The 12,903-nt window shown below is 34.8% G+C and overlaps 1 protein-coding gene across 4 annotated transcripts in view; it reads left to right on the top strand.

Moving 5' to 3' along the window:
• Window positions 1–12,903, top strand: part of LOC124391299 (inactive N-acetylated-alpha-linked acidic dipeptidase-like protein 2) — a 316,808-nt gene that overhangs the window by 176,710 nt on the left and 127,195 nt on the right. The gene's annotated exons all lie outside the window — the stretch shown is intronic.

Raw genomic sequence — 12,903 nt, 5'->3', positions numbered from 1 at the left:
GTTCCATGCATGCTACAGTACATAACAAAGCAGGTGAACACACTTACATAAATGCCCTCTTTTAGATTCATGAGCTTACAGATAACCACAATTTATTAATGTAAGTCAGAGTAACCCACTCAGAGAGCAAAATTAATTCTCGTCTCTCCTAAACATTTGGCTAGCATTGTTGTGGCAACATCTCGATTTCTTGAAACTTGTGATCTGCTGTGCCACTTAGGAACCTGAATCTGTCATGTAATGGGAAGAGAGTTGAGATACAGTTGGAGTTAAAGGTGTATATACTAAAAGAGACAGCAGAAAAATCCAACTCTTGAGGCAGATTCAAGGTCATAAAACAGGGAATATGTCAGTCAATCAACAAACAAGGCTAGACAGGAATAGGAACCAAAAGAAAACAGGGCAAGATTGAAGTAGCAGATGTATAACAGCTTGGTAAAGACAGAGACTAACACACTGGTGCATGTATACTTCGTGAAAGTAACAAAGGGCATACAGGGGTTTAAGTAAACAAATTAATCAAGCAAACTCAAAACAGGTGCAGACACTAAGGACACATGAAAGACAATTCAATGACAGGACATCATCGGAGACATAAAAAGAAACCAAAATACAACATACCTGAAAATGTTAACACAACATAGAGACTTGGAATTGGCCATAGTGCTACAAGTCAAAATAATAGCTCAGAGGATATTCCTGACTACATCTATATTTTCTGAACATGTACATTTACAGACTGTCATAGAACATCTATTGTGGCTTATTCAGTAGCAAAAATGTATGCAAACTACTTAGGTGAAAGCAATTCAATGACAATTCAATGACAGGACATCATCGGAGACATAAAAAGAAACCAAAATACAACATACCTGAAAATGTTAACACAACATAGAGACTTGGAATTGGCCATAGTGCTACAAGTCAAAATAATAGCTCAGAGGATATTCCTGACTACATCTATATTTTCTGAACATGGACATTTACAGACTCTGTCATAGAACATCTATTGTGGCTTATTCAGTAGCAAAATTTATGCAAACTACTTAGGTGAAAGCAGCTCATCAAACAAGAGATTAACTATAGGTCTGGAAACATAAGGTTAGAAAGGGAAGAGTTTTAGACTTTCATTTTTTAAATTAACATTACTGGTGTGAATAGTGAATGGACCACATGGCTTGATTCAAGTATGCATTTCTTCCCTTAAAAGTATGATGCACCAGTATAGAACAAATTGACCAGTTATGTCCATAAGCTACCCAATTACACATTAGTCAAACATTAAGCTGTACCTGAACTCATATGGAACAAGGAATATTATATAGCTGGATATTTTCATATTGTAGTTGAATAGCCCTTCTCTACAATGTAATGGACTGCAAAATGCAAGCTATTCTGAGTCTGAACAATGCAAATTGGTACCCTGCCGTTATGTGCTGGTAGTTTAGGGGTTAAGCTATTCTCAGCATCAGAGTACAGCTGCTTTGGCTTTCCTCATAAGTACTCAATGTGGCATGTGCTTGCATGTGTATCTATTTGTTCCAGTGTTCTGATCTCAGGTGGCTAATCAGCAGGTGGTCCATCATTATTTTCAAATAAGACATTGTGTTGTTCCATTTAGCTGCTATAATGATTCATCTTCTAATACAAACAAGAGAACAGGATTCACAGCCTCAGCCATTCTGGATAAACGATGTGCCACGTCATCGCCATATTAGCAGGGACTAAAAATAGATATCCAATTACAAAAAATTACAGATTAAAAAACAAAATTTTTTTCCACAAACAATGTAACATTTGTTTGGAATATTTGTAGCAGTCTGTCAGGACCAGCAAAGCCTTCTCTGCTGGCCTAAACGCTGAAGTACTGACCTACATTTACAAGCTAAATTCTAATATTTGTTCTATGAAATGTTATTAATTTATTTCCAACAGTCTATTCTTTTTATTTCGTTGTGTTTCTCTTTGCTGCACTGCTTCCAGTACGTGTATGTGGATGTTAGATTTTTTTGTCCAATCAGATTTCAGCCTCTATGTGATGCCATGTCAAGCTAATCTGCTCAGGGCCTGCAAAGTCTGTCCTGCTGGCCCTTTTACTATAGGGAATATTACGAACGGGTCTGTTTCTTTAACCAATCAGATTTTTTACTTGCCTCACAGGGCCAGATAGCTAGCCCAGAATTTTTCCGTCAGCATTTTGTCAGCATTTTTCCGTCCTCTGATTGTTTGGTCAGAAGGTTACTGTTACAGCCAAGTTTGACTGGCTAAACACGTCTGTAGCACTCTGACCACATTAATACATCTGAGTTAGACTTTTTTATGCCTATAAAGGAAGAGAAATTGATTTAGTCTGGGACATATTTAAAACTACATTTTCCAGAAAAGCTAGACATTGTGAGGAGAGATCAGCAAACCCCGAAGCTTGCTAGCTTGTCTCAGCCTGGGAAAGGGTTTGTTCACCACTTCAGACCAGTTAATATGATTGGTACCACTGGCTTACAGCCTCTGATGAGCAGTGCAAATTATGAGTCTGCATCTCTTGTGAGTATTTTTTATTTTATTTAGATTTTTATGTATTTGTCATGTTATTAGACAAATATTGATTCTGAACTGCTCCAGATGATGAAGGTGGCACAGTTGTGGTTGTAGTGTAGAGGTTTGGAGTTGTCTTAACTGGGTTTCTTGCTTTAGTAAAATGATATTCCCCCCTTTATATGCTAATTTGGCCTCTCTCTATAATGGCATGCGTTGTTATCAGTGTGGTGCTAGTTACTAAAAAATAGTAACTAGTTACAGTTACTCGTTACTTCATTCAAAAAGTAACTTAGTTACTCTGATGATTACTTACACCAAAATGTAATGTGTTACTGTTAAAAGTAACTTTTTAGTTACTTTTTTAAAGAACGTTCTTTAATGTTCCCATTAATGCCCTTTTATGCTTTATGGTCTGTCCAAACACAAAACTGACTTAAACACAAAGTAATTTTTAAACACTATTTTATTTAAGTCAGACCAGCACAAACTGAATATATCACAAGGATTTCTGAAATAAATAACAAAACAAGCTGAATTATATATTCACAATCAAAAACTAAAGTGGCTTCTGCTGTTGTGTTAAGCTCTTAAAAATGTTTCTTTCACAGCTGAAGTATGAAAACTATCAACAATGTAGAACAGAACACGGGTTAGCTTCTAGCTTCTAGCATGGTGTTCCTGGAGGAGTTTCAACAGATTGGAGTTGATATTTATCGCAGTAGATATGACCATCAAACCAGAAAGACACAGCTTACATTTGACTAAAAAGTTTTTGTCTTTATACTCAACTAAAGTGAAATAATGATCATATTTCCACTTTGAGAAACTCGCCTCGCTTTTACTGCCGCACAGACCTGAATAAACAGAGACACGCCCACAGCGCGTCTTCTTCGTGTATATAGAGGGTAATCCACCAATCCTACAATGCGACGATGCTGTAAGCAAGTTAGGATGTAGGCTACACTTCAGCCAAAATTAATTCATTTAAAAAAGTAATGGGTAATGCACCATACGGTAACGGTAACGGTGTTACTTTATTTTTTAAAAGTAACGCGTTACAGTATTAGTTACTGTCAAAAGTAACGCGTTACTGGTATTACTAGTAACGCGTTACTGCCCAACACTGGTTGTTATATTGCTTTTTTGTATAGTATCGATGGTTTCTATAATCGTGATGTGATAGTGGTGGTATTAAAAGGTGGATTAAGATTCCACACTGAAGGCCCAGGTACCAAATGCACGGCAAGCCCACTGTGGAATCTAATGTAATTTTTCATTTTTTAAATAGTAACTGGTGTGAAAACAACATTCTGTTGATATGATAAAAGCTTTGTAATGAATGAACAATTAATATGTTTAATCATTATTAGGAAAATAAAATAAAATCTTATACTGGACAATTAGCAGCTATTCCATATTAAAACAGTGTATAGAGGGTATAAAAATATAATTTATGATTATAATCTTACACATTTTATCTGTATATGTACTGAAACATTGATCTACTAAATGCTACCATGTTCACTGTATAAATAGGGGGCATTGCTGCCTCTGTGTGTATTTAATGGTATTTTAATTTTGCTCTAATACATTTGACTTGTCCATAACCAACAGCAGTGCAGAGCAGAATCTTCCTGTAATGCTGCATCACTGCTTTGGAAGATTGCTAGCTATGTTATGGGACAACTGGGAAATTTATCTCAGAAGCAAAATTAACAGCAGCTAATAGTTAGCTGATATTGACTCACCCCCCTGCATTAACAATTCTGATATCAAAGAGCCATGAGGATTTTTCTGCCGTTTTTTGGTTTAAAGTGAAAGCAATAGTACATACAGTTTACAGCCTAGTGAATTGAATTTATCTTTAGTACATTCCAGTAATTTCATCTTTTAATCTCTTGTTATGTTGGATCTGTGAAGTGAAGCCAAAATTAAATAAAAAAATAGGACTGAACTGTTGATTATTTGTTGCATTGTTTTGCATGTTTGCCTTGTAACTGAATAGGGTTGCATGTTGGTAATTGGAAAATATTTTTGATATTTGCCAAAAACTATTGCCAAAATTGTACACTATTTAATACCATCTTGCCTAGATTTGTCTTTTTCTACTTTAATTAGCCTTTATTGTTTGATAATCATCTGTCGCTTGTTTCATATACAATAATATACACTGTAATGATTGGTATGTTATACGTAAAACTCCATGTCAAAGGTCATAAGACCAAGTATCCCCACTTCCTGAGAGCTGCCACCTCAAAGATTATGTTCAAGAACTTCAAACTGGCAGCCTGGCAGGGCAAAGCCATGTCTGACTCTTACTCTGATATCCGCACAACAAAGTTGATGCAAAACAGAGTTACTGTTTAAAACCTGATTTTGAGCCCATCCATTTGTCAATGCCACTCACTGGTATACAGTAACCTACAATGTGGAACACATTTTAGTCCATGTTTTAGCTATTATAAATATATAAATATATAAATAAGCAAAGGCAGATGAAGGTGCAAAATTCCTTTATTTACAGAATAGACAACAACACAGAACAAGAACAACCGGATAACCATAAGCTAAAGTGCAAAATTTAACCTGATTATTAGTGCTCATCAACAGAAAACATAAGGTGCACATAGTCATCTGTCAAGATTAATTGAGGTACAGTGGCTAATGTGTCCCTTTCAATCCAGTTCATTCTAGTTCAGACCTGAATTCGTTACCAAAAACCTGTGCAAAGACTTTCCCTATCAAGAAATCTTTGTTTATTATTAGTCCCTCAATTTTGCAGAGCATCAGCTATACAAAGGGCCCTGCAAATGAACTGTTTCTATAACAATGATAACATATTATAAAGAATATACTCATATAAACCTATGATTTTAAATTCTGGCCAAAAATAAATGAATGAAATTAATTCCATGTCTTGAGAATTTAAAGGTGCTGTGGCATAATGATATATAAATAAATTAATCACTTAGTTCAATAGTTCAATTCAATTTATTTTCATTTGTGTAGCGCTTTTTAACAATGACAACTGTCCCAAAGCAGCTTTACACAGATAATGTGGTAATTACGAATTAATAAGATTGTGAGTTTGACCCTAATGAGCAAGCTGGTGGCGACTGTGGCAAGGAAAAACTCCCTGAGATAGTTGAGCATAAGGAAGAAACCTTAAGAGGAACCAGACTCAAAAGGAACCCACACTCATCTCAATGTCCATTTATTACAGCTAAACAATGTTGAGGTTTGCATTGATGGTGATCCAATGCAAACTGTAGTCCTATGTCAGTGTTGCAGACTGTTGACAGTGAATACAGTACAAATCCATCCTCAAAGCTCCTGTCTTGCTCCATAATTTCATAGATCCCCAGGCCGTTAATGTGAAGCATCCCTAGCTGCAAAGAGTGGCCTTCAATCAAAGAGAACACTATCCAGAGGCAAGACGGGACAAAGCAGGCAGATCCGGGAACATGAGAAGGACAGGAACACTGGTACCAAAGAGGCATGTTTAACTTGACCAAGAGCAATAGAGAAAGACAGAGAGAGAGAGAGAGAGAGAGAGAGAGAGAGAGAGAGAGAGAAAAGATGGGTGATGGGAGAGAAAGATATTGGTTATTAAGTATCTTTATTGTTGTATAAAAGTTAAGGACACTGTGCAGTTTGGGATTCCGGCAAGTTTCGCTATGGCAGCATAACTAAAAGGAGAGCCAGAAGGTAAACCAGACATGAGGGATCCCTTCAGATCTGTTCCTTTACCTAAGAAAACCCTAGCGATAAAAGGCTCGAAATTGAACACTGAGACTGTGTCTGAGTCCTGAACACTAATTGGAAGGATGTTCCATAATTGTGAGGGATATCTCTGCCCACTGCTGTAGTCTTCGTTATTTGTGGTACCAATAAATAGCCTGTACCTTTTAATCTAAATGGGTATCTTAGTATTTAATCTAAGTAGGATCATAATGGTACAGTAGTTTACTCAAATACTGTGGTATACTAGTAGTATTTTATAATTAATGCAAGATTTGTGATGTGGTTCTATTTTATACTGTAATTAGAATATGCATATATTTATTCCTCAGCATGGAACAGGTTCTAAACTAACAGGATAAAAAGGCATTTTAGTGTGTGTTTGTGTGTTGCTTCAACACAGTTCTGAAGGCCAGTCTACTGTATTTAACACACTTACTCATGACAGTAGACCTCACCAGAGCCCTGGCTGTCCCTGGCATTCTGCATGTCTGCCATCTCTGGGACATGTCATTACGAGAATGATGGCGTGGTCCTGCTGAGTGCGGGCACGGTGGAGGTTGCAAACAGATGTCTTAGCAGATGTTTCATGCCTAGTCCCTCTCCAGTAAAATCTCTGTCAGGTATTCAGCGAGAAAGCGAGGCTAGTGAGCTCGTTGAAAGCTGTACGGCCGTCCAGGGGAGCATGAATTATTCAGCCTGCTGGAATATTGTCTTCGCATTTGTTTTGCATGACAATGAGAGCGAGTTTGAGCAATCTGGATTTCAGCGGCATGGGTCAAAGCTGTGTCATTTGATTATTCTTCACACACCTTAGTGTGGATTAGATTGCATAATACTCTATAAATAAGTTAAAATAAGAGGCTCTTGAGATGGGTGAGATATAGATTTTTTTTTTTTATAGAATTTCTCTTTTTCTTTGTTACTTGCACTGGGACATACAATAACACCTTTTCGAAACTCAATGTATAAGGATGTATTCAATGATAGAGTCCAAAACTGTTTATTTTTAATTTTTTTTTTGCTCTAGTTCAAATTTCCTATAAAAAATAAATTGTCATGTAAAGAATATGAACGTGGTTTTAGATGTAAGTGTTGGTATATTTAAGAATGGAGCAAATATACAAAGACACAAAAGAAACAATACACTAAATACCATAAAGCATGAACTAAAAATAACCTGGGCATAGCATGTGGTTAACAGACAAAAACAATTTATACTAATGCTAATTATTTTGAAAAAGAAACAAGTGCACAAACAATATGTTCCATGGCTCACTGAAGTGCAAAAGCTTGTGAGAAACATTTTTATAATTCTATCAAAAGTTTGGAAACATATATATATTTTTTGTTTGTTGGTTTATTCCAAGACGATATGGTTTACATGGTTTGAGGTTAAAGATCTTGAGTGTCCTGATTTAGAGTGCTGACCTCAAGCCTACTGAACACCTTTGGGATAAACTAAAAGATGACTGCACCCCAGACCTCCTCACTCTACATCGTTACTCTCCCTATACTAATGAATATCTTCCCAGAAGAGTTATTATAACAGCAAATGGGACTAAATGTTGAATGGGATGTTACAGTCAGGTTTCCACAAACATATATAGTGTATAAACATCACACCACATTAAAATTAATCTGACAAGTTAGAAGTACAAGAAGCTGCCTCTACCAAGTGATTGTTTACGTCACATCATGACATTGCTTAGAACATAAAAAATCTAACAGGTTCATGCCACGTTGCAGTATTGTCTTTATATAAATCTGAGATCAGCCTGGAAAATGTCAATAAACACATACAAAGTACAACATTTAATTCAGGTATTTTCTCCAGTTCTCATTAAAACTGACTAATGTTTCTAAACATTACTATAGATTTACCTACGTTGTCAAGACGAGTCGTAACACAACTATGCATATGTATATAATGGCTTATAAATGCATTCATTCAGTGTATATAGATGTCATAATTTATTCATAAAAGCATAATCATACATTACACTAGGCATGAAACCTTCTAAATATATATAAATATTATATATTTTTCATTTAGCATATTTCATCACTTTCAAGAAAGTGTTACCAGAAGAACTTATGAAGGTGTAATGTAACCTGGCCACCAAATATTTCAAATTAAAATGTATTCTTTTCTGCTGCTATCTTAAAATGCCCCATCCTGTGTGTTCCCTATTTTTGCTGTTTGATAGCAGCTGACATATCTACAGATATGATCCATAAAACACACAGCAAGTTTATTTTCCTGTATGCTTGTTTTTGTGATAGTAAAGCAACAGTAATCATAGACAGTTATTTTCGACATTATCTTTGTATAAACCAGTGACCTGTGAGAGAAACACAACAAATAAAAATTTGTAAAGGGTACAGAATCTGCATCAATACACAATATCCTGTTTAGTGCTTCTAAAAGAGCATCATTGTTTTCTCATTTTAGATTTTTCCTGTTGGTAAATGAGTCAAATTTCATTACAAGAATAAAACATTACTCGCAATATAATTCATTAGGCTGTGCCATGCTTTATGACTAAGATTCGGATTGCAACTGCACATGAATACAAATGTCAAAATGACACAATCGTAAATGCCTCACATATTGTGTATATTTATAATCATGGTATGGGTGTAGGCATTCTATTGTTATTATTCCTTTTCTTCTCGAACTCCTTCCAGTTTTTCATCTGGTTAAAATGTGTATAGTAGCCCATAGAACACTCTAGTAAAAAAGAAAGAAAAAATGGGTTGTGAAATTTGGGACAATTTGGGACAGGGCTAAGAAACATAATGACCAAATTTGAGCGAAGTTGCTAATGCACTAGCACTACTATTGGAAATTTTAAAATTTTAATTTGGTTAATGTTACAATGCAACCTATCAGGTTAAATTCTGCCTAAATTAGTTATTGGTCTTGTATTTTTCTTTTTTTTCACTACTGCAAATGTTGTCTAATTGTCACCATTTGACTATTGGTCCACATCTTTAGAGTAAGAAAATCATTTAAAAATCATTTTCGAATCCCTCTGACTACATTCTGATGTCCTGTGATTACTTAGACAACAATTGTAGCAAATTTTTAATTATATTTATAATTATTTATTGATTCCCTTGTGACTTTACATGTGATGCATGTGTTTTTTTCCTAAATAATTTATTTGTGTAGATTTACACGTTATTAATGTATTTACATTGTATTTTGCATACATGGTTCCATTATATGCAACTGGTTTTTTTTTTTTTTTTACATTTTTCACTTCACAATTTTGGCACATTATTTAAAATGTATTTTACATATTCCATACACACATCATCTATTTTTACATGATTCCCCCTCCACCTGATTAATTTTAATTTTGTTTACCTACATGCACATGTGAAATGCATTTTTCAGATCACTTATCACTCCCATGATGTGATGTGTGTTTGCAATTTTAGAGCAGAATAATGAGATGCCAGTTATCATATTAGAAACTATTGTGAGTTTTTCCATAAAGCTAACCTTTAAGGCATGCCTCCCTATTGTTTCCTCCCTCTTCCTCTTTATGTAACTGGTGTGAAGTATGCAAGCTTTTTTACATGTTAATTTTAAGTTGACAGGTGGGTCTATTCATACGAAAAGGAATTGTTTCCCCCAGGTTATTTAGCAACCTTGTTAAAGTCAAAAGAAAGGCTTTGAATAGAAATCTAATCATTTGCATATTTATTTTAATACGCCACAGCTATGGGACTTGTACTGAAGACTTTAATGAACAAATGGTTGTCATCTGTGTCCGAGAACAGTTGTTCTCTATAGCAGTCATCACAATACTGTATGTCTCGTCTGTCCCCATCTGACTTCTCTTCTGAGGGTCCTCTATTCCCCTCTCTCTCCCTAGCTATTTCTCTTAACTTTAGCCAAGAATGTTTTACAAAAGGCCTACCACTGGGAAAACTCAATGCACATACACACATTTCAGCCAAATATTTTTTGACTTATTTAGGGGCATTTGTGAAGGCAAATTGCAGCACAGTTTTGAATTCGACACTATAGCTTATCCAGTTATATCCCATTTAAATTGATTTATTAACAGTAATACACATGAAATCACATCTATGCTAAAGGAGGAATTTAATATTTTATTCTTGAATAATCATTTGGTAATGATGATAATGTAAACTCAAGTGATAGGGTTTAACAGCAAGAACTAAAGCCCTTGAACCATCATTTTCAAACAATGCCTGAAAATGGTCATCATGTGATGTGACATTTCCACTAACAAACATGTAAATAAACCTATGGGTGTATTACATGGAGTAAACAGCCTTATGGTAATGTCACATCTTTCTCCAGTGCTGTGTTTGCATTTCTTCACACTGCTGTTGAAGTAGAAATGGTCTTCATATATAAATATTATGCCCACTACTATTATATTTACATTTATAGTTTACCTAGATGCAACGTCACATTTTACTAGTAGGAATTATTCCAATCTGCTAAAAATGGGTAAACACTACAATAAGTGTATTATAACTTCTTTGTAAGAGTTTTTTTTTTTTTAGACTCCTTCGTTCATAACATTGAATATATATGTATTTTGTATGTGTAGAATTGTATAACAAAGTGCATTTTGGCTGCCTAATGTATTTTATACAGGAAGATCCTTGGAACATTATTTTTCAAATATATACAGAAATATGTTTATAAAGAAAAATTGCTGCATATTCAGAAATTTTGGGAAATTTTTGAAAAGTTTGGAAAATGTTCTTAATTGAATTCTTAATTAACTACTACATGCTCAGGGTCATTTTGGATTAGGAGGCTATCCTGGTTGTACTGAAAGAAAGGCAAAAAATGTAAATCCACCTCAGATAGGAGGTCAGTCCTTGGTAGCACCCCACACATGCACACAATTATGCACTTAACTGCTGGCAATTTACTTTAATGATCAGGTTTTGGACAGTGTGAGAACATAGAGAGAGGTGCAATGTGAGACTAGAAACAACAAGACAAGGTGAGACAAGAAGGATGAGTGGTCAGTGACATTATATATAATGTGTATATAAATATAACAAAATCTCCTACTATAATCAAATTGCAGAAAGTTTTTATTTATTAATTTTATTTTACAATTTTGAATGTAAGCCTTTTGCCGATGTAATGAAAGTCTTTAACATCATGTGAAAGAAAAATAAAATATATCTAAAACAAAAGCATACGCCCCCGATTAGCAGTATAGATTTTTAAAGCAGCCCTGGCATCTTTTTCTGCATTTGATGAGGGCAATAGCAACAGTAGCCCTATAAGGCCTTAAATCATTACCCTAACTCTGAAAAGGTCATGACAATTCTCAGCTTGACACAGTCCAATCAGTACAGAGAGACCTACAATATTTGCTATTATTTAGGAGCCCCTGCTGTTCAGCACGTTGACTGTATTAGACATCCTATTTCAGTTCCTGTATGTTGACCCTCATTGCACCGAAAACTACAGCAGATTAGAATGCAGATGGAACTATCTACCAATTCTGATCCTAAAAAAAGTTGGTTATTCATCTGCGCAAATACTGTGACTGTCAGAACCCTTTACCCATTACACTGATTATTTGATATTCAAATTTGTTTAGAGTTTTAGATTACATTTACATTAATTTACATTAAAGTACATTTTTCTGCCATCATATGAGTGGAAATTCATGTTTGTTTAGCCAAAGAAAAACCTCAATACAATTTCACAATCCAATCTATGATAGTGTTTGATCTATAATACCCAGAGGCGGGAAGTAACGAAGTGCAAATACTACGCCATTGTACTTCAGTAGATGTTTCTGGTATTAGTACTTTACTATTTATTTTTCGGACAATTTTTTTACTATCACTCATAAAATTGTTTGCAAAAATATCTGTACTTTCTACTATTTACATTTTGAAAACAGACTGGTACACTAGATTTAATCTATTTGGTGATATGATCAATATTTTTTCTTTTTATTGCACACTCTTTTCAGCCCATCAACTTATTTGTTGTCGCTGTGTGTTTTTTTTTTTTTTTTTTTTTACCTGTCAAAGGTGTATCTTTTCCTGGCTATCACACACCACAGGTGTAGGATAGCCTATGACGCTAACAATGAGCAAGACAGAAGGTAACAAGTAGTATGGGGATAACGTGGATGAGACAGAGGGAGTCATCGATGTAAACATGACTGAGAACAGAGACATTCCTGATCACCCATTACATCCATTAGATATTTTTTTTTAATTATTTTGTATTAATATATTAATATGATGTGGGGTCCAGTTACCAGCATGACACTAAAACAGGTTGTAATGGCTACTTTCTACTTAAGTACAAGCCAGGGCCCGAACTTCTATACTTTTACTTCAGTGAAAAAGTTGTTGATTATATCTTATAGACACAATTGTGGCAGTCTGTACAAATCTCATTTAAAAACACACAAACAAAATAAAACAAGTTTTGTTCATAATGGAGATTTGTTGCCAATTACATACATAGACCTCTCTAGTTAAAAAGAACATTTATATATAACCAGAATTTTGTGGAATTTTTTTTCTTTTTTTTTTTTCTTTGTTTAGGCAGCTAAACAAAAGCAAAGGTAAATGCTTTCTGTCTAAAGA

The sequence above is a fragment of the Silurus meridionalis genome, chromosome 9 (genome assembly GCF_014805685.1).
Source record: "Silurus meridionalis isolate SWU-2019-XX chromosome 9, ASM1480568v1, whole genome shotgun sequence".
Lineage (NCBI taxonomy): Eukaryota > Metazoa > Chordata > Actinopteri > Siluriformes > Siluridae > Silurus > Silurus meridionalis.
This window is presented reverse-complemented; position numbering and strand designations above follow the sequence as displayed.